General features: G+C 38.7%; 1 protein-coding gene across 7 annotated transcripts in view; it reads right to left on the bottom strand.

Moving 5' to 3' along the window:
* Positions 1-18,547, bottom strand: part of PALS1 (protein associated with LIN7 1, MAGUK p55 family member) — a 96,229-nt gene extending 77,682 nt beyond the window's left edge. For 4 of the 7 annotated variants that reach the window (XM_057731386.1, XM_057731391.1, XM_057731388.1 and 1 more), the window contains exon 1: positions 18,420-18,547. The gene's annotated coding sequence lies outside the window, so the exon portion shown is untranslated. The other 3 variants (XM_057731387.1, XM_057731385.1, XM_057731389.1) reach the window with 1 other exon arrangement.
* Between the last annotated feature and the right edge of the window lie 4,256 nt (positions 18,548-22,803).

Below are 22,803 nucleotides of genomic sequence, written 5' to 3'. Positions count from 1 at the left end.
AGGGCTGCACTGGGTCTTCATTGTTGCATGAGGACTTTCTCTAGTTGTGGTGAGCAAGAGCTACTGTTTGTTGCAGTGCACAGGGTCCTCTTGTAGCAAAGCACAGGCTCTGGGCCCACAGACTTTAGTACTTGCAGCACACAGGCTCAGTAGTTGTGGCGCACAGGCTCAGTAGCTATGGCTCACAGGCTTAGTTGCTCCAAGGCACTTGGGATCTTTCCGGACCAGGGATCAAACCTGTGTCTGCTGCATTGGCAGGCGGATTCTTAACCACTGGATCACCAGGGAAGTCCATCTATGAACTTCTTGATAGTCACCCCAAACTCAGTGTCTCTAGCTGCCAACTGTTTTATCTTTTAGAGTACTGCCAGATTAACTTTCCTTGAAGCACAAGTATGATCATGACTGTATCCCTTTTCAAAGGTTTCTGTTGCCTTTTCCCTATCTTAAGCTACTGTTTACTGAGGGTTGGTTTACTATGTACCATTCATTCACTGAGCTAAGCACCTGGCATGAAATATCTCATTTAACCCTCACAGCCATCTTCTTGCTCAATTTTGTAATTTAGCAAACATACGTAACTTGTCCGTTGTCAAAAGCTAAATGGCAGAGCTGGGTATCAAACTGAAGTCTGTTTGACTCTGGCATTTAACAACTACTCTGTAGAACACATTTCAAGTCTCTCAGCCTGGCAGTCATACGGCTCCCCTTGACTCAGTCCTAGAATACTTTTCCCACTTTATCTCTCCCTCCCCTATCTTCCATATCAAACTAAAGGTGACCCTTGAACCACATGGCTTTGAACTGCACAGGTCCACTTATATGCAGATTTTTTCAACAGTAAATACTACAATATTACATGATCTCAGGTTGGCTGAATCCACAGGTATGGAGGGCAGACTATAAATTATTCTCAGACTTTTGACTGGGTTAGAAGGGGTGCCGGTAACCCCCAAGTTGTTCAAGGGTCAGCTGTACTTGCCATTTCCAGTACAAGCCCTGTAATTTCTTTCCTCTGCAACTCTGACTTATTGTTTCTCACACCAGGAGGAAACGTCCTTTTTGTTCAATTCTTTATCTGTTAAAATTTTCCTCTTCCGTTAAGTGTCTTCTGAAATCTTCCTTAATTCTGCCTGCTCCCATCCACAACCAACCCTACCCTTCTAGGGTACTTAATCTATGCCTCTGCTGTAGCATTTATTTATACATTTCCCTCTCCCCATAAGTTATATTTCACTTTTTAGTTAAGTCACTAATACAACGCTATACTCTCTGGTAGATTAATCAATTTTACTTTTTAATATACATATTCAAACAAATCAGGTAACATCAATTTCTTTCTTTCTTTTTTTTAGTGACATCCTTTCTGGAGCCCTCCATTCTCCAGCTCTAAACTGGCTATTTCTTCTTGCCCAGATCCACTCACCATCCTTCTCTATCAGCTTCACATCCAAAAAGGCTGACCTCTACAGACTGTATTACCCATGTTCTCTTGTCCTCTGGCTTCCCATGGGTTCAGCCAGGGGGAAGTAAACACTGGGAAGGAAGAGAGGGTAGATGGGTTCTTTATCCCCCTCACTTCCTCCTGTGGTTTTGGTAGGCAGTATGCTCTTCTAAGGCCACAGTTCTCTCCTATAGCAGTAGCTCTTGTAAATGCCAATAACTACTTCTGCCTTTGCCCTTTTAGGCCCAGGCTTAGCAGGCTGCCTACTAATGCTAACCCTGGGATGCTTCACCATCCCTGTTAGCTCCCTTAATCCAAACCACACCTTTGCGAACAGCCACTGATTCAACTCTCTTCCATTTCTCAGGTTGATTTTGCCAACTGTTTTCTGTATGGAATCTGACAAAAACACACTCCAGTCTGAATTTATTCTCGAAGTCATCTTCATTTGTTCATCCTTACCCTGATAAATTCTCCTTACCTCTTTCCTTTTTATCTACTCCCTTCTTTTTGAGAGACCTCCAATAGCTTTCTCAGAAAGGGTACATGAGGTAAAAATTTTAAGGCCTTGATTTACGTGGTGCTAGAGCAGACCACATCCTCTCTGAGTTATTCTTTTGCATCCTTGCCCCAAACCTTAATTCCTCACAGCTGCTCATGACTTTTGGCTCTGCCTTTTTGTCGTTCTCTGTAAGGAAATATTTATAGTGAGAGTGGCCCTTTTCTTCCAGTTAGAGTAGGAAGAAAAGAAGGTAGCATAAATATGTAAAAATATTCACTTTGGTATAAGGTTTTTGTGTGTCTGTGTGAGTGACCAATCATGTCCAGTGTTAGAAACAATATAGGAAAACAGACATTATGTACTGTTGACTCACATAAATCAGTACAATGCTATATAGGACAATTTTGCAACGATATACTAAAAATTTTAAATAAATCCATACTATCAATTCCTTTTCTAGACTTATCCTATGAAGTATGTTTGGAACAATTTGGGTATGTTACTCTTTTTTACTTTTTCAACTGTAAAGTTTAAAAAAATCTAAATACAGATCAAGTATTTCCAATGAAAGTTTATCATTCTAATTGAGATATGCCATCAGTATAAAATACACACCAGAGTTTGAAGACTCAGTGTGGGGAAAAAAATGAATGTAAAACATCTCATTATTTTTTGTATTTAATACATGTAGAGGTAGTAATTTTTAGACATTTTGTTAAACAGAATATACTATAAAAGGAGTTCCGTGGTGGTCTAGTGGTTAGGATTTCTGGCTTTCACCACTGTGGCCAGGGTTCAGTCCCTGGCTGGGGAACTGAGATCCTGCAAGTTGCACAGTACAGCCAAAAAAAAAAAAAAAGAATGTCACCTGTTTCCTTCAAAATTTTTTAATACGGCTACTAGAGCATGACGCCCTATATGAACTGACATGGAACAAAGGCAAGTGAAAAAATTAAGTTTCCAAATGGTGTTTATATAGCATCCCATTTTTATAAATGTACATAAAAATATGTTTATAAAGTTATTAACAAAATCTGGACGAATATATGCAATACTGTTTTCACTTAGTATCTCTGAAAAGTAAGGATAACAGAACTCTCAGGTCTTACTTCCTGTATAATTTGGATTTCTTACAAAATTTTGACCCCAAAAAGTGTTACTTTTAATATTTGAGGAAAAAAACACACAGATAATACTTTTTTGAAAGAAAAAACACACAGAAACTTTAAAAATTACAACTACCTTCTTAAAGTACATAAAAATTAGCAGAAGCAACAAAACGCTTCCAGGAGTTCTAGAACCATTAGGAAATCAAAATATTATCTCTAAGGCCTTAAACAATTTTATAAACAATGCAACAATAAATAAGAATTTCTAAATAAAGCACTTAAACAATCATTAGGATCATGACTCTTCGGAAGTCAGGACTTCCTCTACCCATACAAAAATGAATACATTACATCTTTGATTTAAAAATGTGAGGAAACCAGTTTACCAAAGGAATAAGAGCATTAGTTTTAAGAAAAATCCCAAGAGACCACTAACACTTTACAATATATTAAATCAAATTCATCTTTCATCATATTAATAATGTGCAATCACAAACTCAAAGAATCCTAATTACCAAACTCACATGGCTATTTGTTTGCTTTCTAGATGCCTATTTCTATGCCTATTTTATATAGATTTTCTCCTTCCCCTTTAATCTTAGGTGTCAATTCGCTAGTCAATCACTTTCCCTGAAATACGCGTCACAAGTTGCAGGTCTCTAAAAATGCACTGTAAGAGATACCAGCTCTTGACCTCAAGTGATTTATAGCTTACTAGAGGAAAAAAAATATACTCCAAAGGTCAGCAAATTAGTAGATGATTACCTCTACCTAGATGGCTTACTGGTATACAATTCAACAACTGGCCATAAAAAAAAGAATTTGTCTTGTCATCGAAGAAATACCACATGACCATTTCAGAGTTATCGAACAAGAATATTAAGCAAAATTAATAATAAAGAGTATTTTCAGAACCAGAAGTAGAGTTGTGTCATCAAAACAGGAAAGGAGAATTTGAGAATGAAGAAGACTAATGAGGACACAAATGTCACCATGTTTAAAATCCACTGAACTTTTAGTACTACAGAATTGCTGACTGAGGGTATGAGTAACATTCTGATTTTGACCAGACAGTCTTAGAAGGCAGGAAAACATAAAGGGGATATTATGCAACAAGAAATAAGAACAAAAGGTCAGTCTTAAAGATTACTGTACAGAAATCCTATAGTTATAAAAGATTACTAAACTACACATTCATTCAACAATCTAAGTACCCATTTAGTACAAAAACTTGGGATAGTCACTGGCAAGAAAAAGACTGCTAAGGGAGTCTTTTTCCTTAAGGAACTTAAATTCTAGTATGGAAAACAGATAAGTAAACAAGCAAACAAAGAAAACCCCTATAGAACAGAAATGCTATTTGGTAAGTGCTGTACTGCAGCTGCAGAAAATGCTAAAGGAATTACCTGTAGAGGAAGAACATTCTAAGAAAACTTGTATAAATGGGAAAGATATAAGATCCAAGACAGATATGAACGGTTTCCATTACACAAAAGGAAAAAAAGTAAATAAAACACTAATGTAAGCACACTGACATGAGTAAAATTAAACACATGCTTTCTAAACATAAGATTTTAAATCTCCATAATGAAACTCAACTCTGCAAACTATGTTACTTTTCAAGCCTATTTTAAAATGTGTAGTAAAAATGACCTAGGGTAATGCCTGAGAGTCAATAAGAGAAATTGATAAAGCTGAGTGGAGCTTGACCTCACCACACATGTAAGCTGTTCATAAATAGAGCAACAAATTGTTTTCCCCCCACTGCCTTTCACTATTATTTTAGAGATGAAAAAAGCTTTATCTCAATACACAATTATAATTATTCATCACTGATTCAGTCTATGACAACCAATTCACACAATTCCTATAAAATTGCTTAATCAAATTATTGATAATCACACAATCTATTCAAAATATATTTATTAAAACATAATGCAGTTCATTGCTATTCCATGTAAATATCATAAACCAGGTTTGTATTCTATCTCTTATCTATGGGTAAGCATTTATGAAGTGCTTAATATACACCAGGTACTATGCTAATCATTCTTGATACAGCATCTCAGTTAATGCTCCAAATAAGACTCTGAGGGAATCAGAATATTCCACCCCAAAACATAACACTTTGGCCTAAAGATTATTTTGAGCTAAAGGTAATTAAGAAACAGCAGACACAGGGAAAACAAAACAAAACAAAACAAAAAACTTCTCTGCAGTCTCTTACCAGGCTTAAAAATCAGGGCATAAATTTCCCTTTCTAAAGGTAACATGAAGTTCCATTTGTAAAGGTACCAGAAAGAGGAACTCAATCCTGGGAGTTGACGCTTATCAATGCAGATGACACCAACTTGAATCCGCATAACAAACGTTACTAATATAACCTTTATATTCCATTTGTTCCCCCCACATATTTACCTTCCTACAATTCACAGCCCCTAAAAGCCTCTTTTCTTTGTCTTGTCTCTATTCCACAATTTATCACTCAGTCTCTCTGCTTCTTTGGTCTTCAATTCTTTTCTCTGAAGGCCTCCATATGCATAAGTGATAAACCATTTCTCCTGTTAAAATGTCTTTTGTCAGATTAACTTGCAGGGCCTCAGATAGTGAACCCTGGAGGAAAGAGAAAAAGGTTTTTCCTCCCCTACAGTCTTCTGAATCAGGCACAAGTACAAGCCCCATTCTGCAAATAAGGAATCAGATTTTCACAGGTTAACCTGCCCAGAGTCACATACAAGCCAAGAAGGTATTTCAGCACAAGTCTGACTCCACAGTCTGAGTACTTAATCAGTACAAGGTTTGTACCTATAATGTCTATCAGTAAGAGCCCACAGAAAAGCAAAAAAAAAACCATGAGCAAATTCATCTGCTCACTATTCTATCTTTGTAAAGGAAGTTAACCAAGAACGTGTGGGGACTTCCCTGATGGTCCAGTGGCTAAGACTCCATGCTCCCTATGCAGGGGGCCCGGGTTCAATCCGTGGTCAGGGAACTAGATCCCACATACCACAACTAAGAGTTCATATGGTGCAACTAAAGATCCCACATGTGGCAATGAAGGTCCGCATGCTGCGACTAAGGCCCAGCGCAGCCAAATTTAAAAAAAAAAGGGGGGGGGGGGGGAAGGTTAGATAATCCCCACCCAACATTAAACACATTTATAGCCAACACAGGATAAACGGGATTGTTTTGAATCTCAAATTCTTTCAGGTTACAGGAAGTGACTAGGTTAGAACAGTCTCTGGGATGAAACTCACAAAGGTTTAACAAGTAGATGATTAAAAAGTGCAAATTGAATAACATGCATCTACCATGTGTCCTCTTAAGGAGCAAGATATTAAAATAAAAAGACATAGCCCCTACCCTTAAGGAGCTTACAATTTACACGTTCAGAATTCTTTACTTTAATTCAAGTACAATTTAAACACTAAAGATTGTTTTCCTAAAAAAGATTTTAATCTCACCAAAATGACAGTGTTAAACAAGGTAAGTCTTAAAGCAGGCTAAAATACAAAGTAGAAAAATCCAAGGGCTTTGGAGTCAAATAAACTGAATTCAAATACCTGCTATCATTTACAATAGGACTCTGGATAAAATCTCTCTGAGCCTCTGTTCAGTCACAAAGTTGTTAATGTTTAGAACAATATATAGCATACTGCATGACACATTAAGAGATGGGGCAAGGGATACAGTTCTGGGTAGGAGTTAGGGGAAAGCAAAAAGTACTGTTATTTAGCCAAATGAACTACTACTCTCACTATAAAATTTAAGTTGAAAAGGATAAGGTGTAAAGTATAAAAGGGAAGATATATAAAAGGAACACTCCATTTGAGATGCCTACAAAGAATCATCAAATTTCCTTTCACGAACTCTTAGGTATCTATTGATTACTCTTAAATGAATCATTATTTTGAAAAACATCTGCAGCTTATTTGTATAGTCCTCAGATAAATCACTTGGGTCAGAAGTTTAATTCTGGGGTTCATGATCTAATTTCCATGAATTCCCTGATGGTATATGCACAATAGTGTGCGTGTTTCAGGGGAAGGGCCAAGTGACCACAAGATTCACAAAAGATTAACAGACAGTTAAGTTTACAGTTCCAGGATTTATAAAGTAGAATTTATAGTTTTCAACGTGAGGCAATTTGAAGAAACTCAATAGTTTGTTGCTGGAAATGTATATGAGTAAAATGAATCACAGTGAAAGAGGGTATGGCATTATCTAGTAAGCGGACCATGCCCCTATCCTATCATCCAGTAATTTCATTCCTAATTATATACTTTAGAACAGCAATGTCCAACAGAACTTCCTGCAATAATGGAAATATTCCATATCTGCATTGTGCAATAATACCATAGCCACTAGCCATATATGGCTATCAAGCACTTGAAACGTGGCTAGTGTAACTGAAGAGCTGAATTTTTAATTTTAATTTAATTTTTAATTTAAATTTAAATAGTCCTATTGGACAACATATAAAAGAATGAAATTAGAACACTTCCTAACACCATACACAAAAATAAACTCAAAATGGATTAAAGACCTAAATGTAACACCAGACACTATAAAACTCCTAGAGGAAAACACAGGCAGAACACTCTATGGCATCCATCAAAGCAAGATCCTTTCTGACCCACCTCCTAGAATCATGGAAAGAAAATCAAGAAGAAACAAATGGGACCTCATGAAACTTAAAAGCTTTTGCACAGCCAAAGAAACCATAAACAAGACAAGAAGACAACCCTCAGAATGGGAGAAAATACTTTCCAACGAAGCAACGGACAAAGGATTAATCTCCAAAATATATAAGCAGCTCAATACCAAAAAAGCAAATAACCCAACCCACAAATGGGCGGAAGACCTAAAAAGACATTTCTCCAAAGAAGACATACAGATGGCCAACAAACACATGAAAAGATGCTCAACATCACTAATCATCAGAGAAATGTAAGTCAAAGCCACAATGAGGTGTCACCTCACACTGGTCTGAATGGCCATCATCAAAACATCTAGAAACAATAAATGTTGGAGAGGGTGTGGAGAAAAGGGAACTTTCCTGCACTGTTGGTGGGAATGTAAATTGGTATAGCCACTATGAAAAACAGTTTGGAGGTTCCTTAAAAACTAAAAGTAGAACTACCATATGATCCAGTAATCCCACTACTGGGCATATACGCAGAGAGAACCATAATCCCAAAAGAAACATGTACCATAATGTTTATTGCAGCACTATTTACAATAGCCAGGACATGGAAGCACCCTAAATGCCCATCAACAAATGAATGGATAAAGAAGCTGTGGTACATATATACAATGGAATATTACTCAGCCATACAAACGAATGAAATGGAACTATACGTAATGAGGTGGATAGACCTAGAGTCTGTTATACAGGGAGAAGCCAGCCAGAAAGAGAAAAACAAATACCGTATGCTAACACATACATATGGAGTCTAAAAAAAAAAAAAATGGTACTGATGAACCCAGTGACAGCGCAAAAATAAGGATGCACATGCAGAGAAAGGACTGGAGGACACGGGCTGGGAGCGGTGCGAAGGGGAAGCTGGGACGAAGTGAGAGAGTAGCATAGACATATTTACGCTACCAAATGTTAAATAGATATCTAGTGGAAATTTGCTGTATAACAAAGAGAGATCAGCTTGATGATGGGTGATGCCTTGGAGGGCCAGGACAGGGAGGGTGGGAGGGAATCGTGGGAGGGAGGGGATATGGGGATATACATATAAATACAGCTGATTCACTTTGGTGTACCTCAAAAGCTGGTACAAGAGTGTAAAACAATTATATTCCAATAAAGAGCTTAAAAATAAATAAATTAATTAATTAATAGTCCTATGTGGCTAGTGGCTACCATACTAGAGAGCACAGCCCTAGAGAAACACGTGTACACATGCACCCTGATAAACTAAACGTACAGGAACATTCATGGTAACAACACTTATAATGACCAAAAGCTAGAAACAACTCACCAACAGTAATACAGTTAAATAAATTGTGGTATATTTTTTTTTAAATAAACTTATAATTCTACAACATTATAAATACAATCCTACAATTTATTTGCATATTATCTGAGCAGTTCTATGATTCTGTCTGTTTCAAACAACTAATAAATTCTCTTAATCCAACCTAATCTCTAAGGGACTGTCCATACTTATTTCAAAGCCAGACCTTTGAGGGCAGTGACTTCATCTAATACTTCTCTATATCCTGCCCAAAGTTTTCACATTGTAAATATTCTGTATTCACATATAATTCTCTGAGTAAACTAGTTAGGGAATCTGAGGCAGACAAAAGTGAGCAAAAGCGAATGATGATTACTTGTTGAACAAAGAAACAAAGAAAACCCAACTCCCTATACATAAACATCATACAGATAATATAACCATTTATGTAAAGCAGAATTTTTAAAATCTGCTTAAAAATAGCAAACTTTCTTTCACGTTAAGTATAACAATTATTCTAAGTTATAACTATATTTAAACAATAATATAAAGTTTTCTTAGTAAAAGCTGATAAGACTTTACAACAGCTTCTTTTTAAGCTTTAGGTGGAAAACGGAGCATGCGGGACAAGAAAACCAGATTTCTGGGAGTCCAGAGGCAGGTAATAACAGAGCTAACAAAACAGGCAATGGTGCAATGAAAAGAGAACTAAAAAGATTATGAATCTGGTATGTGAGATCCAACCCCAACCCTGCCACTAACTAGTGGTGCAAAAATTTTTTTTTTTTTTTTTTGGCACACGGGCTTAGTTGCTCCGTGGCATGTGGGATCTTCCTGGAGCTGGGATCGAACCCGTGACCTCTGCATTGTCAGGCAGATTCTTAACCACTGCGCCACCTAGGAAGCCCCAGTGGTGCAAAATTATTCCAGCGGCCACCTATGTGGCATCTCTACCTCTGATCTGTGAAGGAGCACAGATGTTTTATTCTTTATTTTTATTTTTTTAGGGGAGCGGGGAGTTAAAAATCTCAAATCGAGCTCTATCTTGACAGAAATTCAGAAAGAAAGAAAAACAACTTTCTGAAGCTTCCCTGAAGTCCCAAACATTACACAAAAATGAGTACCTAAATATGGGTACTTTTTAAGTACAACCAAATCCTAGCAGAGTACCTAGTTCACTCACAGGAGGCAATTAATTTAAATGAATGCAGTCTTAAAAACTTTTTTTTTTTTTTGGCTGTGTTGGGTCTTAGCTGCAGCACTCAGGATCTTCACTGAGGCAATCGGGATCTTTCGTTGCAGCGCACAGGCTTCTCTCTAGTTGTGGCGTGTGGGTTTTCTCTTCTTTGTAGTGGTGTGCAAGCTCCAGGGCACATGGGCTCTGTAGCTTGTGGCCCACAGGCTCTCTAGTTGAGGCATGCAGGCTTAGTTGCCCCACAGCATGTGGGATCTTAGTTCCCTGGTCAAAGCCACATTCCCTGCTTTGGAAGGTGGATTCTTTACCACTGGACCACCAGGGAAGTCCCAAGGCACTTCTGAAGCACACAAAATACAGAAAACCTACTTATTAGGTCAAATCAAAGTAATACATTTTAAACGACATTATCAAAGATTTTTTGTGACAACATAAAATCCTCAAAACATGAAATTAGAGTTCAACACAAATTCTCATTTTTTTCATGTGAAGTTCCTGATACTACTGTGAAGCCAAACAGTTATAACTTACATGCCCAAAAAGCATAATTCAAAAGACAATTTAGCTATAAATATAAACACAACTATAATTTCTAATATTTGCAATAACAAATTAGATATACTACACACTGTAAAATACCATAAAACAGTGAGGGGGTTGGAGCAAATACTTATGAAGTATATACTATGTGTCAGAATATTTTGCTCGGTGCCTTCCATACCTTATTTTAACTTCTTCAATCATCTTACGAAGTGGCCACATGTTAAAGGTAAGGACAGTGCGGGCTTGGCTGGGAATTACTGCACAGAATAACCTCCCAACTCAGCTGACCCTAAGGGTCTTTCTGCTACATTACTATAATTATTTTTATTTCTCCTGCTGACTTTCTGCCCTAAAACAAAGTAGGAAAACTAAGCCCACAGGCCAAATCAGGCATACCCTGTTTTTATAAACAAATTTTTACTGGAACATAGTCACATTCATTTGTTTGGCCATCTTTGCCCTGTAACAGCAGAACTGAGTACCTGCAACAGAAATGATATGATCTGCAAAGCTTAAAATATTTACAATCTGGCCCTTTATAGAAATTTGTCAACCCCTGCCTTAAAGGATCAAAAATACCAAGAACCTCAGACGCCTCGAATGTTCAGGGTCCTTGAGACAACTATTAACTTAAGAAGTAACTTTAAAATTATATGAGAGAGATTGTTTGAATTTTTTTAATTAATTAATTTATTTATTAGCTGCATTGGGTCTTCATTGTTGCACAAGGCCTTTCTCTAGTTGCAGCGAGTAGGGGGCTACTCTACATTGTGGTGCACAGGCTTCTCATTGTGGTGGCTTCTCTTGTTGCCGAGCATGGACTCTAGGTGTGAGGGCTTCAGTAGTTGTGGCACATGGGCTCAGCAGTTGTGGCTCATGGGCTCAACAATTGTGACTCACAGGCTCTACAGCACAGGCTCAGTAATTGTGGTGCACGGGCTTAGCTGTTCCGAGGTATGTGGGATCTTCCTGGACCAAGGCTTCAACCCGTGTCCCCTGCATTGGCAGGTAGATTCCCAACCACTGTGCCATTAGGGAAGCCTCGCTTGAATTTTTATAATGGTTAAATCATGTGATAAGCCCATATTTATAAAAATGATAAAATTAAACAGCTTGATTACAAAGTTACTGAAATTTTTTTTTCTTGGCCATGCCACAAGGCATGTGGGATCTCAGTTTCCCAATCAGGAATTGAACCCATGCCCCCTGCAGTGGAAGCACAAAGTCCTAACCACTGGACCGCCAGGGAACTCCCATGAAACCTTATTCTTAACAATTAAACTGTCTTCTATAGTTTGAGCTGATGGAGGAAAAACTTCAAAATTCAACATATTAAAATATATTTAATAAGCATGTATCTTTTTACTATCTACCCACATTTTTCATGAAAGAATAGCTTCAGTATAGCAAAACAGAGCTGGGCTTTTTCTTGTAAGTACTTTATTTTATATTTCATTACATACTTTTTAATACATTCACTGAATTCATTATACTTGGACTAAGACAAACATTTATGTGATTACTCAAGGGTCTATAGTTGATTTTCTGGTGTTGAGGAAGGAGTCTGTTTTTCTTTTCTGTTGTTGTGAAATTTCCACTGTTTCCATTTCAAGTAAAAAAAATCCTAATTAAATCATTTATCTTCATTCAAAGTACACTTCACTATCCAAATACATTTAAACAACTTGTCTAAATTAAGCCAGCATGAGGAATGCTTGATTACAGTGCCACAAATACTATTTTCTTTCTTCATTTAGTAATTTTAAACAAGAGTCCTCTAGTGGTAAAGTACAGTCTAGAAACTCCAGTGTAGACAGATCAGGAAAACTGAAGTCCTGGGATTTCCCTGGTGGTCCAGTGGTTAAGACTCTGCACTCCCAATGCAGAGGGCCCACATTCGATCCCCAGTCAGGGAACTATATCCTGCATGCCACAACTGCATGCTGCAACTAAAAGATCCCACATGCTGCAACAAAGATTCTCTGTGCCACAACTAAGCCCCAATGCAGACAAATAAATAAATAAATAAATAAATAAATAAATAAATAAATATTTTTTTAAAGAAAGGAAACTTAAGTCCTACCAACATGTAAAATTTACACAACTGTTAATAAATATCTTGATTTATCTGACTTTATAAACATTTGGTTCACAAAATCAGTTTCCTTGTTTATTTTTAAGAAAAATGTTAATGTCAAAGAGAAATAATCCAAAATGATTTAGCCTGCCCAACTCTGGAGTTATTCCCGGAAACATGCAAGGCTGCACCAACATTTAAAAATTAACCAGTGTAATTCACCATATTAACAGATTAAAGAAAAAAATTCAAATGGTCACCTCAATAGAGGCAGAAAGGCATTTGACAAAATTCCACATCCATTCATGATTTAAAAAACAAATAGACAAAAACCCAAACCCTCAGCAATTTCAGAACAGAAGGAAACTTCCTGAATCTAATTTAGAGCATCTACAAAATGACCTATACCTAACATATTTTAAAGGTGAAAGACTGCTTTAAGAATGTGAAAAAGGCAAGGATGTCCCCTTTCAACACTCCTAATCAGTATCTCACTGGAACTCCTAGACAGTGCAAGAAAGTCAAGAAAAAGAAAAGACATACAGATTAGAAAAAAATAAACACTTCTCTATTCACAGATGACATGGCTGTCTCCTTAAACAAAGCCCAAGAAATATACAGGAAAAAGCTCCTAGAAGTTATGAGTTTAGTAAAAACGCAGGCTACATAGTCAACCTACAAAAATCAATTGTATTTCTACATACTAGCAATGATCAATTGGAAACCCAAGTTTTTAAAAATGGCCATTAACAATAGTACTAAAAAAGTGAAATACTTAGGTATAGAACTAATAAAATATTTGCAGGATCTAAATGTTGAAAACTACAAAACATCCAAAGACCTAAACAAATAGAAATATGTTCATAGACTAGAAAACTTTATCCTGTTAAGATGTCAATATCAAGTTAAACTATAGATTTAATACAATCTCAATCAAAATCCTAGCAGATTTTTTTTTGATATATCAACAAGCTGATTCTAAAATTTAGGCAGGGCTTCCCTGGTGGTTAAGAATCCACCTACCAATGCAGGGGACACAAGTTCGAGCCCTGGTCCAGAAGATCCCACATGCCGCGGAGCAACTAAGCCCGTGAACCACAACTACTAAGCCCACGAGCCACAACTACTAAGCCCATGTGCCACAACTACTAAGCCCATGTGCCACAACTACTGAAGCCCACATTCCTAGAGCCTATGCTCTAGAAGAGAAGCCACCACAATGAGAAGCCTGTGAAGTGCAATGAAGAGTAGCCCTCACTCTCCGCAACAAGAGAAAGCCCGTGTGCAGCAATGAAGACCCAATACAGCCAAACAAAATAAATTTATTAAATAAAAAATTTTTAAAATAAAATTTAGGCAAAAGAACTAAAATAGCTAAAATAATTTTGAAGGAAAAAAATGTTGGAGAACTCATATTACCTGATTTCAACACTTAATTTTAATGCTATATTAATCAAGACACTATGAGGGGACTTCCCCAGTGGTCCATTGGGTAAGACTCTGTGCTCCCAATGCAGGGGAGGCCAGGTTTGCTCCCTGGTTGGGGAACTAGATCCCACATGAATGCCGCAACTAAAGACCCCACATGCCGCAATGAAGATCCCATGTGCCACATCTAAGACCCAGCGCAGCCTAAATAAAGACACTATGACATTGGCAAAAAAAAAAAAAAGACAAATAGATCGATGGAACACAGGAGTCTAGAAATAGACCCACACAAATGTAATCAAATGGTTTCTGACCAAGAGACAAAGGCAATTTAATGGAGAAGAACAGTCTTTTCAACAAACAGTCATAGAACATCTGGACAAATAAATGAAACTCAACCTAAACGTCTCTTTATACAAAAATTAACTCAAAGTGTAACATAGCTCTAAATGTAAAATATAAAATTTGTAGAAGAAAACACAGGAGAAAATCTTTGTGATCTTGGGTTAGGCAAAGAGTTCTTATATACAATACCAAAACTAAAATTCATAAAAGAAAATACTGGTACTTTGTACTTCATCTAAATGTAAAATTTCTGTACTTCAAAAGACACCATCAAGAAGGATGGAAAAGGCAAGCCACAGACTGGAAGAAAATCTCTGCAAATCACATATCTGACAAAGGACTACAAGGAACTTTCAAAACCAGACAATAAGAAAATTAAACTCAAAAATGGGAAAAGATTTGGAATTTGGACACTTCACCAAAGAAGATACACAGTATATAGCAGTATTTCATTGTGGTTTTCATTTGCATTTTTCTCATGAATAATGATGATGAGCATCTCTTCTGTGCTTATTCTTATGCTGCTGTAACAAATTACCACAAATTCAGTGGCTTAAAACCACATAAATTTATTATTTTAGAGTTCTGTAGGTTAAATATCTAACACAGGTCTCTCTGGGCTAAAATAAAGTTGTTGGCAGAGCTGCATTCTTTTCCGGGAGTTCTAAAGGTTAATTCATTTCCTGGCCTTTTCCAGCTTCTAGAGACCACCACATTCCTTAGCTTGTGCCCCAAGTTCTCCAACCTGGAAACCAAGAATTTCGCATCTCTCTGTCCCTGCTCCCACTGTTAACATCTATCTTCTCATTCCCTTTTAAGGACCTTTGTGCCACACTGGGCACAGCCCCTGAATAATTCCAGGATAAACTCCCTATTTCAAAGTCAGCTGATTAATTCTATCTGCAACTTTAATTCACCTCTGCCATGTAACCTAATTTATTCATGGGTTCCAGGGATTAGAACATTTTTGTGGGCCATTATTCTGCCTACACAGTTTTTTTTTAAAATAAAGATAAGCAGTTTTTTCATAAAGTTACACTTCCCACATGACCCCAAAATTTCACTTGGAGGTGCTTCTCCAAGAGAAATGTAGACTTATGTTCACATAAAAACCTATTGGCAAAGATTTATAGCAGCTTTATTCATACTCCAAACAAACAAACAAAAAACTCAAATGTCTTTCAACTGGTGGATGGATAAATAAATTGTGATACATCCATACAATGGAATACTACATTCAGCAATAAAACCGAAGCAACTGCTGATCCTCTCAACATGGACGAACACTCAAATGTATTATGCTAAATGAAAAAAACAGACTCAAAAGGCTAAACACTGCATGATTCCATTACCTGATATTCTAGAAAAAACAAACTACAGGGAAAGACAACAATCATTAGTTGCCAGGGGTTAAGGTTGGGGGAAGAGTTGACTACAAAAGAGCAGTTCAAGGGAATTTCAGGTGCTGGAACTGTTGTGTATCTTGATTTTGGTAGTTGCACAGCTCTATGCATTTGTCAAGACAATTGCACAACAAAAAGAGTTAATTTCACTTCAGGTAAATTAAAATTAAGGTTAAAACCTTTGTGAAAGAAGGAAAATAATTATATCACTTCTCACCCATCAGATTGCACAAATTTAAAAACCTGACAATGCCAATCTGACAATTGCAAGTGTGGACAAGGATGACTCATATACTGTTGGCAGGTATGTACATTGTTACAACTTTAGTGGATAATTTGGCTGTGGCTAGTAAAGTTGAAAATGCACATCAACCTATGGCCCAGCAATTCATTCTAGAGAAAACTTCACAAATGTGCTCAAGGAGATATGCACAAGGATGTTCATTAAACATTGTTTGAAATATTGAAAAACTGAAAACAACCCTTCAGTCAGGGTATGAATTAATTGTGGTTAGTGGTTATTTAAAAAGGGAAAGGAAAAACATGCATAAGGAAAAAACAAAGTCAATCCTGCTGGCTCCATATACGATTTTGAGAAGGATAATGTACTGGTTTTGTTTAGTTAACAATAGTATATAATGAAAAGAACACTGTACTTGGAATCTGAAGGCAAGCATTTTAGCATTTAGTTCCAACTCTGCCACTAACTACTCTGTCTATAAACCTCACTTTCCTTTTCCTGGAAAATGAAGAGGTTAGACTATACAAAGACTAAGATTATTACTACTCAAAAGAATACTGATACCAAAAAATGGAACAAATTTCTTGTTATGTCTGTGATGAGCTTTTTAATCAAGATAGTAATAATTCAGAAAGACCATAAAAAAACTCCTAAACTCACCCTACTGACTTGGGTAACCCTCAAGTAAAACTTACATATCCTTTCGCATTTTAACATTTTAAAACAAGTTAATATTAATGAGTCCATCTTGTCAAGTTCAGGTCTGTCTGGTCAAAAGTCATTCAAGTACATTGTAAGATTTACGTGCTTTTGTTTTAACAAACATAAAATGATGAATTGCCTTCCCTATTTTTTGCCTGTTTCATCTATAGAGTTCCGACATTATAATTTAACAGATTCCGCCTGCTACAAGAGTACAAAAAGGCCTTTTAAAACTTGTAATATGCCAAGTCTACAGGACTCTAGTAAAAAATCAGTAGTTCATTATACAAAAAAAGTTACTTAACAACTTCATTATCCCAATACTTACACTTCAAAGACACCAATAACCAGCATACCATTTGTTCTTACTGCAGAATTTATTGGGTTATTAACTTCTGGTATAATCTAAAAGCGTAACTAGAATACTGTCATCAACACATAACGCTTTTTTAAAAAAAACAGAAATACTAACCTTTCACCTTGTCATTAAAATCAAAATTTCAAAATTCTTGTTCTACGGGCTTTCCAAATCTAAATTCTCACAATGCTAAACGAGTACGGAGACAAAACAATGTACTACTTCTAAAAACCTTCTAGCTATCAGATTTTAATTTGAGCGCCAACTGCCAAGAAAAACCCTCCGACCGAAACCTAAATTCCGAACACCTTACTGTACGTCAATCAACTAAACAGAAGGTGAGTTACTATCATTAGGAAGTTACGTAATTTGCACCAAAGATTGTTTAAAGCCTCTCGTTAAAATCATCTTACAACAGTTTACAGGCTTCAAAGTTCACCCTGCAAACAGAGTAAATGGTCAGTTAAAAATGGTTACGAGGAAGGAGGAACTGTTTGTTTGTTTGTTTGTTTAAAGAATGCAGCGAGCTGCCGAATACCAGCAGCTGAGTCAAGCAGAGAACCGTCGACTACATTCCGTCCTCTCAAGGAAAGTGTTCTTGGTCCCGCGATCTCCCGGACCCGGCCGGACAGGGTCCTGAGAGTCGCGACCTCGGGGGCGCGGGCGCAGAGGGCAGGAGCCTCCCCGCACCTCGGGCCGGGCAGGCAGGAGCCCCCGCCAAGGCGGGTGGCTCGCCAAGGCAGAGGGAGCGGGCGCCGCCAGACAGCGTTCCTCCGAGGGGACAAAGGTTGGGCTCCCGCCCTCCGCTGCCGGCTCGGCTCCCGCGGCCTGGAGCGGCCCGAGAAGCAGCCCGGGGTCCCGCCCGGGCCCGGCGCGTGGGGGAGGGGCTGAGCCCGGCCGCCCCTCCCGCAGCCGCTCGCGGGGACCTGTGGATTAAGACCTCCACACCGAGCCGCGGCCGGTCCGCCTCTTACCTCCGCGCCACGGCGGCCGCCGCTCCTCCCGAACCGACTGCTCCCCAGAGGCGCTTAAAATACCGGATAAAGAATCCAGAAACTCGCGATTCCCCACCTCACAATCCTTAGTCCCCGCCCCCGACCCACCGCCAGTCGCCGCCGTCGCCGCCGCCGCCAGCGACTCCACCTCGAGACCGCGCGAGACCGGCCCCCGCGGCCGCCACGAGACCGCGCACGCGCTCCCGGGACTCTGGCGCAGCGGGCGCGCCTATCCCGGTCGCTTCTCGGCGCGCGGGCCCGCTGTTAGGCAGAGAGGCTGGCGCGGTTCGCCCAATCCCGAACCGGCGCGGAGAGAGGGCCCGCTCATTGGTCCGCTCCGCAGCTCCCGGCCCGGCCGCGCGCGCAGTCGCGCGCCTCAAGTGGAAAACGCGAAGTGCTCTGGACCCTCAGGCGCTAGGGAACCGCTTTGGGCTAGAGCGGGCGGCGGGCCGGGTTATGTGAGGACGTGAGGGTTCCCTAAGAGGCGATGGGCGGGTGAACGCTCCACCGACCTTTCTTCTCTCCCTGAAGAAAACCTGATTCCCCTTGAGGCAACTCCTCATGTCCTGTGAAGCACGTCACACGATCTTAACATTTGTGTAAAAAAAAAACCATGATAGACCTGAACACCTGGATGTGTGTAGTGTCCCACAAAAGAAGTCTCTGCTACCACGGAAGATGCCACAAAGCTAGCAGCTAGGACCGAGTTCTGAAAACCAGTCAGGAAGGATGCCAAGGGCCACAGCTGTTTCACAAAACTCAAGTACGTGGGCCAACCCACATCCAATGCAAGGAAATCCAGATACACAGTCTTCAGGATTCCCTGGAAACAGCTATATCCAAAAAGGAAAGGAAAAAACGAAACAAAAAAAGGTTAGAGAGAGAGAGAGAGTGTGTGTGTGTGTGTGTGTAGAGAGAGACCTATTTCCTTTTCTAAGTTCTTAAATGCATAAAATAAGTAATAATTCAAGAATCTTCCTTTAGCGCCTCAGTGAGTTTTGGGGTTTGTTTTTTTCCCCTCTAGCTCAGGGTTTCTCAGCCTCAGCGCTATTGACATTTGGACCAAATAATTCTTTGTTTGGGGGCTGTCCTGTGCAGTTTGGGATGTGTAGCAGCATCCCTGGTCTCTACCCGCTAGACACCAACAGCACCACCACCCGTATTTGTGACTATCAAAAATGTCTCTAGACATTGTCAAAGATCTCCTGGGGGACAGACTCACTTCCAGTTGAGAACCACTCATCTAGCTGTTCAAAGAAATGACCTCCTTAGAAAGTAGTCTCTGTTTACCCATCCCTTCTAATTGCCTGTCCTCAAGCAGTTTTGCAAAAGACCCCACCCAAATGAACCCTCCAGCTACCTAGCCTTGCTCCCCCAGCTGCTTGAACTCCTCTGTCACAGAACCCCATCCTAATAAAATGCCAACAACTATCTGTGAGATAGCAGCTTCTGACTTCAAACTATGTCGGAATTCCTTTGTAAAGTGCTATACAAATGTTATTATTTTTACTTCCTAAAGGTATTTTCATCTTAAAAGAGAGTAGAACCTGCGACAAATAAAAAATATATTTTCTGGTGAATAGAGCTATTCCCAGAATCCCCAAGTAACTCAAATTACTGGTCTGGTGTGCAAAAAATGAAGGGTAGCTGGAAGATAGGAAGGTATAGAAACTGGAGGGAAAGTTATTGGATTTGAGTTTTAGCTTTGATATTAACTAGTTCTGTGATTTGACTGCCTGACAAGTTTCCTGGGCCTAAATTTTCTCATGCGTAATTTAACAAGTTAACTACTTTTTTCTTTTTCTAGTTTTACGATTCTGGTAGCCTCTGCATGTGGACTCTAACATGGATAGCAAAGGGGGTTAAGAAAATATAATATTCATCCCAAAATAATATAGAATGAAATAGGTAATCTGTGATTTAAACCCCACTGTCAGAAGAGTGGTCTATCCTTATCACAAGGCAGTTTACCCACTAAATTACCCTGGCAAATCTGTAACGAAGTACTTTAAATGAGTAAAGAAAGCGAATCTGTAAAATCAAGTGTACAGTGGAGAGTAACCATAGTAAACACCCTTCCTCCTTCTTCATCTTGGCATCTGCTTAACCTATCATCTGACAACAGCTTCTATTACACTTATGTAATAAAGTTGTGCTATTTTACAGCTTTTATTACATTGATGTAATAAAGTGTTATGCTATTTTATTTCATTTAAGGCTTGGGGGAAAGATACTAATATTGCATTTCAGATGTTTGCAACAGGTCTGACATCTCAGTTTTCAGGATTCTACCATTGGGCTTCCTAGGTGGCGCAGTGGTTAAGAATCCACCTGCCAATGCAGGGGACATGGGTTCGATCCCTGCTCCAGGAAGATCCCACATGCTGTGGAGTGACTAAGCCCGTGTGCCACAACTATTGAGCCCGTGAGCCACAACTATTGAGCCCATGTGCTGCAACTACCAAAGCCCACACACCTAGAGCCTGTGCTCCACAACAAGAGAAGCCACAGCAATGAGGAGCCCGCACACCACAACGAAGAGTTAGCCCCCACTCATGGCAACTAAAGAAAGCCTGCACACAGCAAGAAAGACCCAACACAGCCAATAAAATAAATTTTTTTAAAAAGTGTACAATTTGATATTTTTTAAAAAAAATTATTCTACCATTAACCATTATATATGAAATTCATTTTTTTTTCTCCCTAGATAACTTGAAATTCTTAACTAAAGCAATTGTATCCCTTTGGTTTTATCACCTCAGTGTACTAGTGAAATCTGAGTTTTCATAACTGAATTAATAGCCTAATCACTTTATAATTGTATGAACCAGATGGTCAGGAATAATGTAAATTAAAAGCAGGATACTCACTGATTCAGATATAAGAAGTTATGAAACAACAAATTAGTAGACACATTAATTATTAAACAAATATCTAAAATGTTTTAAATCAAAAACCCAGAAAGCAAACCAGCAAACCATAAAGTTTTCTAATTTAATTGGGTTTAGTCGTTATTATTTTGATATGTTATAGTACTTCTTAACCTTTCATAAACCTAGCTAAAAATATTATGTCCCTAAACTAAGAACACTATGCAGTTGTTGCCATGTGGAGTGGGAGGTCCCACTGTCTGCAGTTAGCATCATTATCATTCAGTATAGGTTAGCATCATTCAACTCAATTGACTTAAATATTCACTCATTAACTTTAAATATATATACTGAGTACTTCCTGTGTGCTAAGCACTCGGCTGTAGGCAGTCAAAAGATGTGACAGTCACTGTCACATGGGGAAAAGGGACAAGGTGAGGAAAGGGACAAGGTGAGGAAAGGGACAGGTTCATGTAGGTAAAATACAAGGGAAAATATGGTAAATGAAAATAAGGTGCTCTGTGGATATTAGTCATTTATCACACTTTTATTTGTACCCTTCTTAGCCAGTCCTGTGCTAGGCTGAGGATGTGTAGACAAATAAAACATGACCCAGGAGAATTTTTATTTTGGGGAGAGGAAGTAGGCAAATTTGGAGCTTGGAATTTTTTCTAATCAATTTTGTTCTCCTTAAAAAGGGCTATAAAGTTACCCACATTTTTCTTCACCAAGCTCCCAATCAAATCTCTGTTTTGTTAGTGTGTTACTCTTACCTGTCACTTTGATTCGTATCCATATGTGAATACCTGTCTGTGACTGACTATGGAGTGGTATTACCTGTGCTGAATTCCAAAGAGCTGAACTACAATGCCTCTTCTATCCTCTCTTGCACTCACTCTGATTGAGATTTAACTCCACCACTGCTTCAAAACAGCCTTTGTCAAGAGCTACAGTACTTCTTGAGTGCAAAGGTCAGTGTTCAGTCCTTACTTCCTTGACCTGCCAGCAGCATTTGACACTGTTGAGCATTTTCTCCATTTTGTCCTCTGGGCTCCTGAAGTAGCTACCACTCTAGCTCTTTTCCTCCCCACCTGATCCTCCTGCTCAGTCTCCTTTGCTGGTTCTTTTTTTATATCCCCCTGAATGCTGAAAGTTGGACTGTCCCAGGACTCTCATGTGCAATATTTTACTTCTCTTTCTGCATGGGTTTGAACAAACAGCCCTACCACTTACTAGCTATTTGATCAGAAGAAAGTTACTTAATTTCTCCAGGATTCAGTTTCCTCATATGTAAAATGAAGATAATAAAAGTAGCCACCTCCAGTGGTTATAAGGACTAAATGAAATGTGTATGTTAAGTGCTTAGAACAGTGCCCCATGTGCCTTAACTATTTGTCCTTATTCTTATTATCATGTTCTTTATCACTCATTCCCTAGTGATAATGATTTATCTAGTCTCAGTGGCTTTAGATTCCATCTTTACACTGTAAACTCCAAGTTTATCTCTAGCCTGAACTTCTGCCCTAAACTCCAGAATTACCTATTCAACTGTTGGCTCAACATCTCCATTTGCATTTCTAATGAGCATTACAAATTTAACACGTCAAGCTTTTCATTTTCAT

Source organism: Hippopotamus amphibius, chromosome 4 (assembly GCF_030028045.1).
Source record: "Hippopotamus amphibius kiboko isolate mHipAmp2 chromosome 4, mHipAmp2.hap2, whole genome shotgun sequence".
NCBI classification, from domain to species: Eukaryota; Metazoa; Chordata; class Mammalia; order Artiodactyla; family Hippopotamidae; genus Hippopotamus; species Hippopotamus amphibius.
The sequence above is the reverse complement of the archived record's forward strand: the minus strand, read 5'-3'. Positions and strand labels throughout refer to the sequence as shown.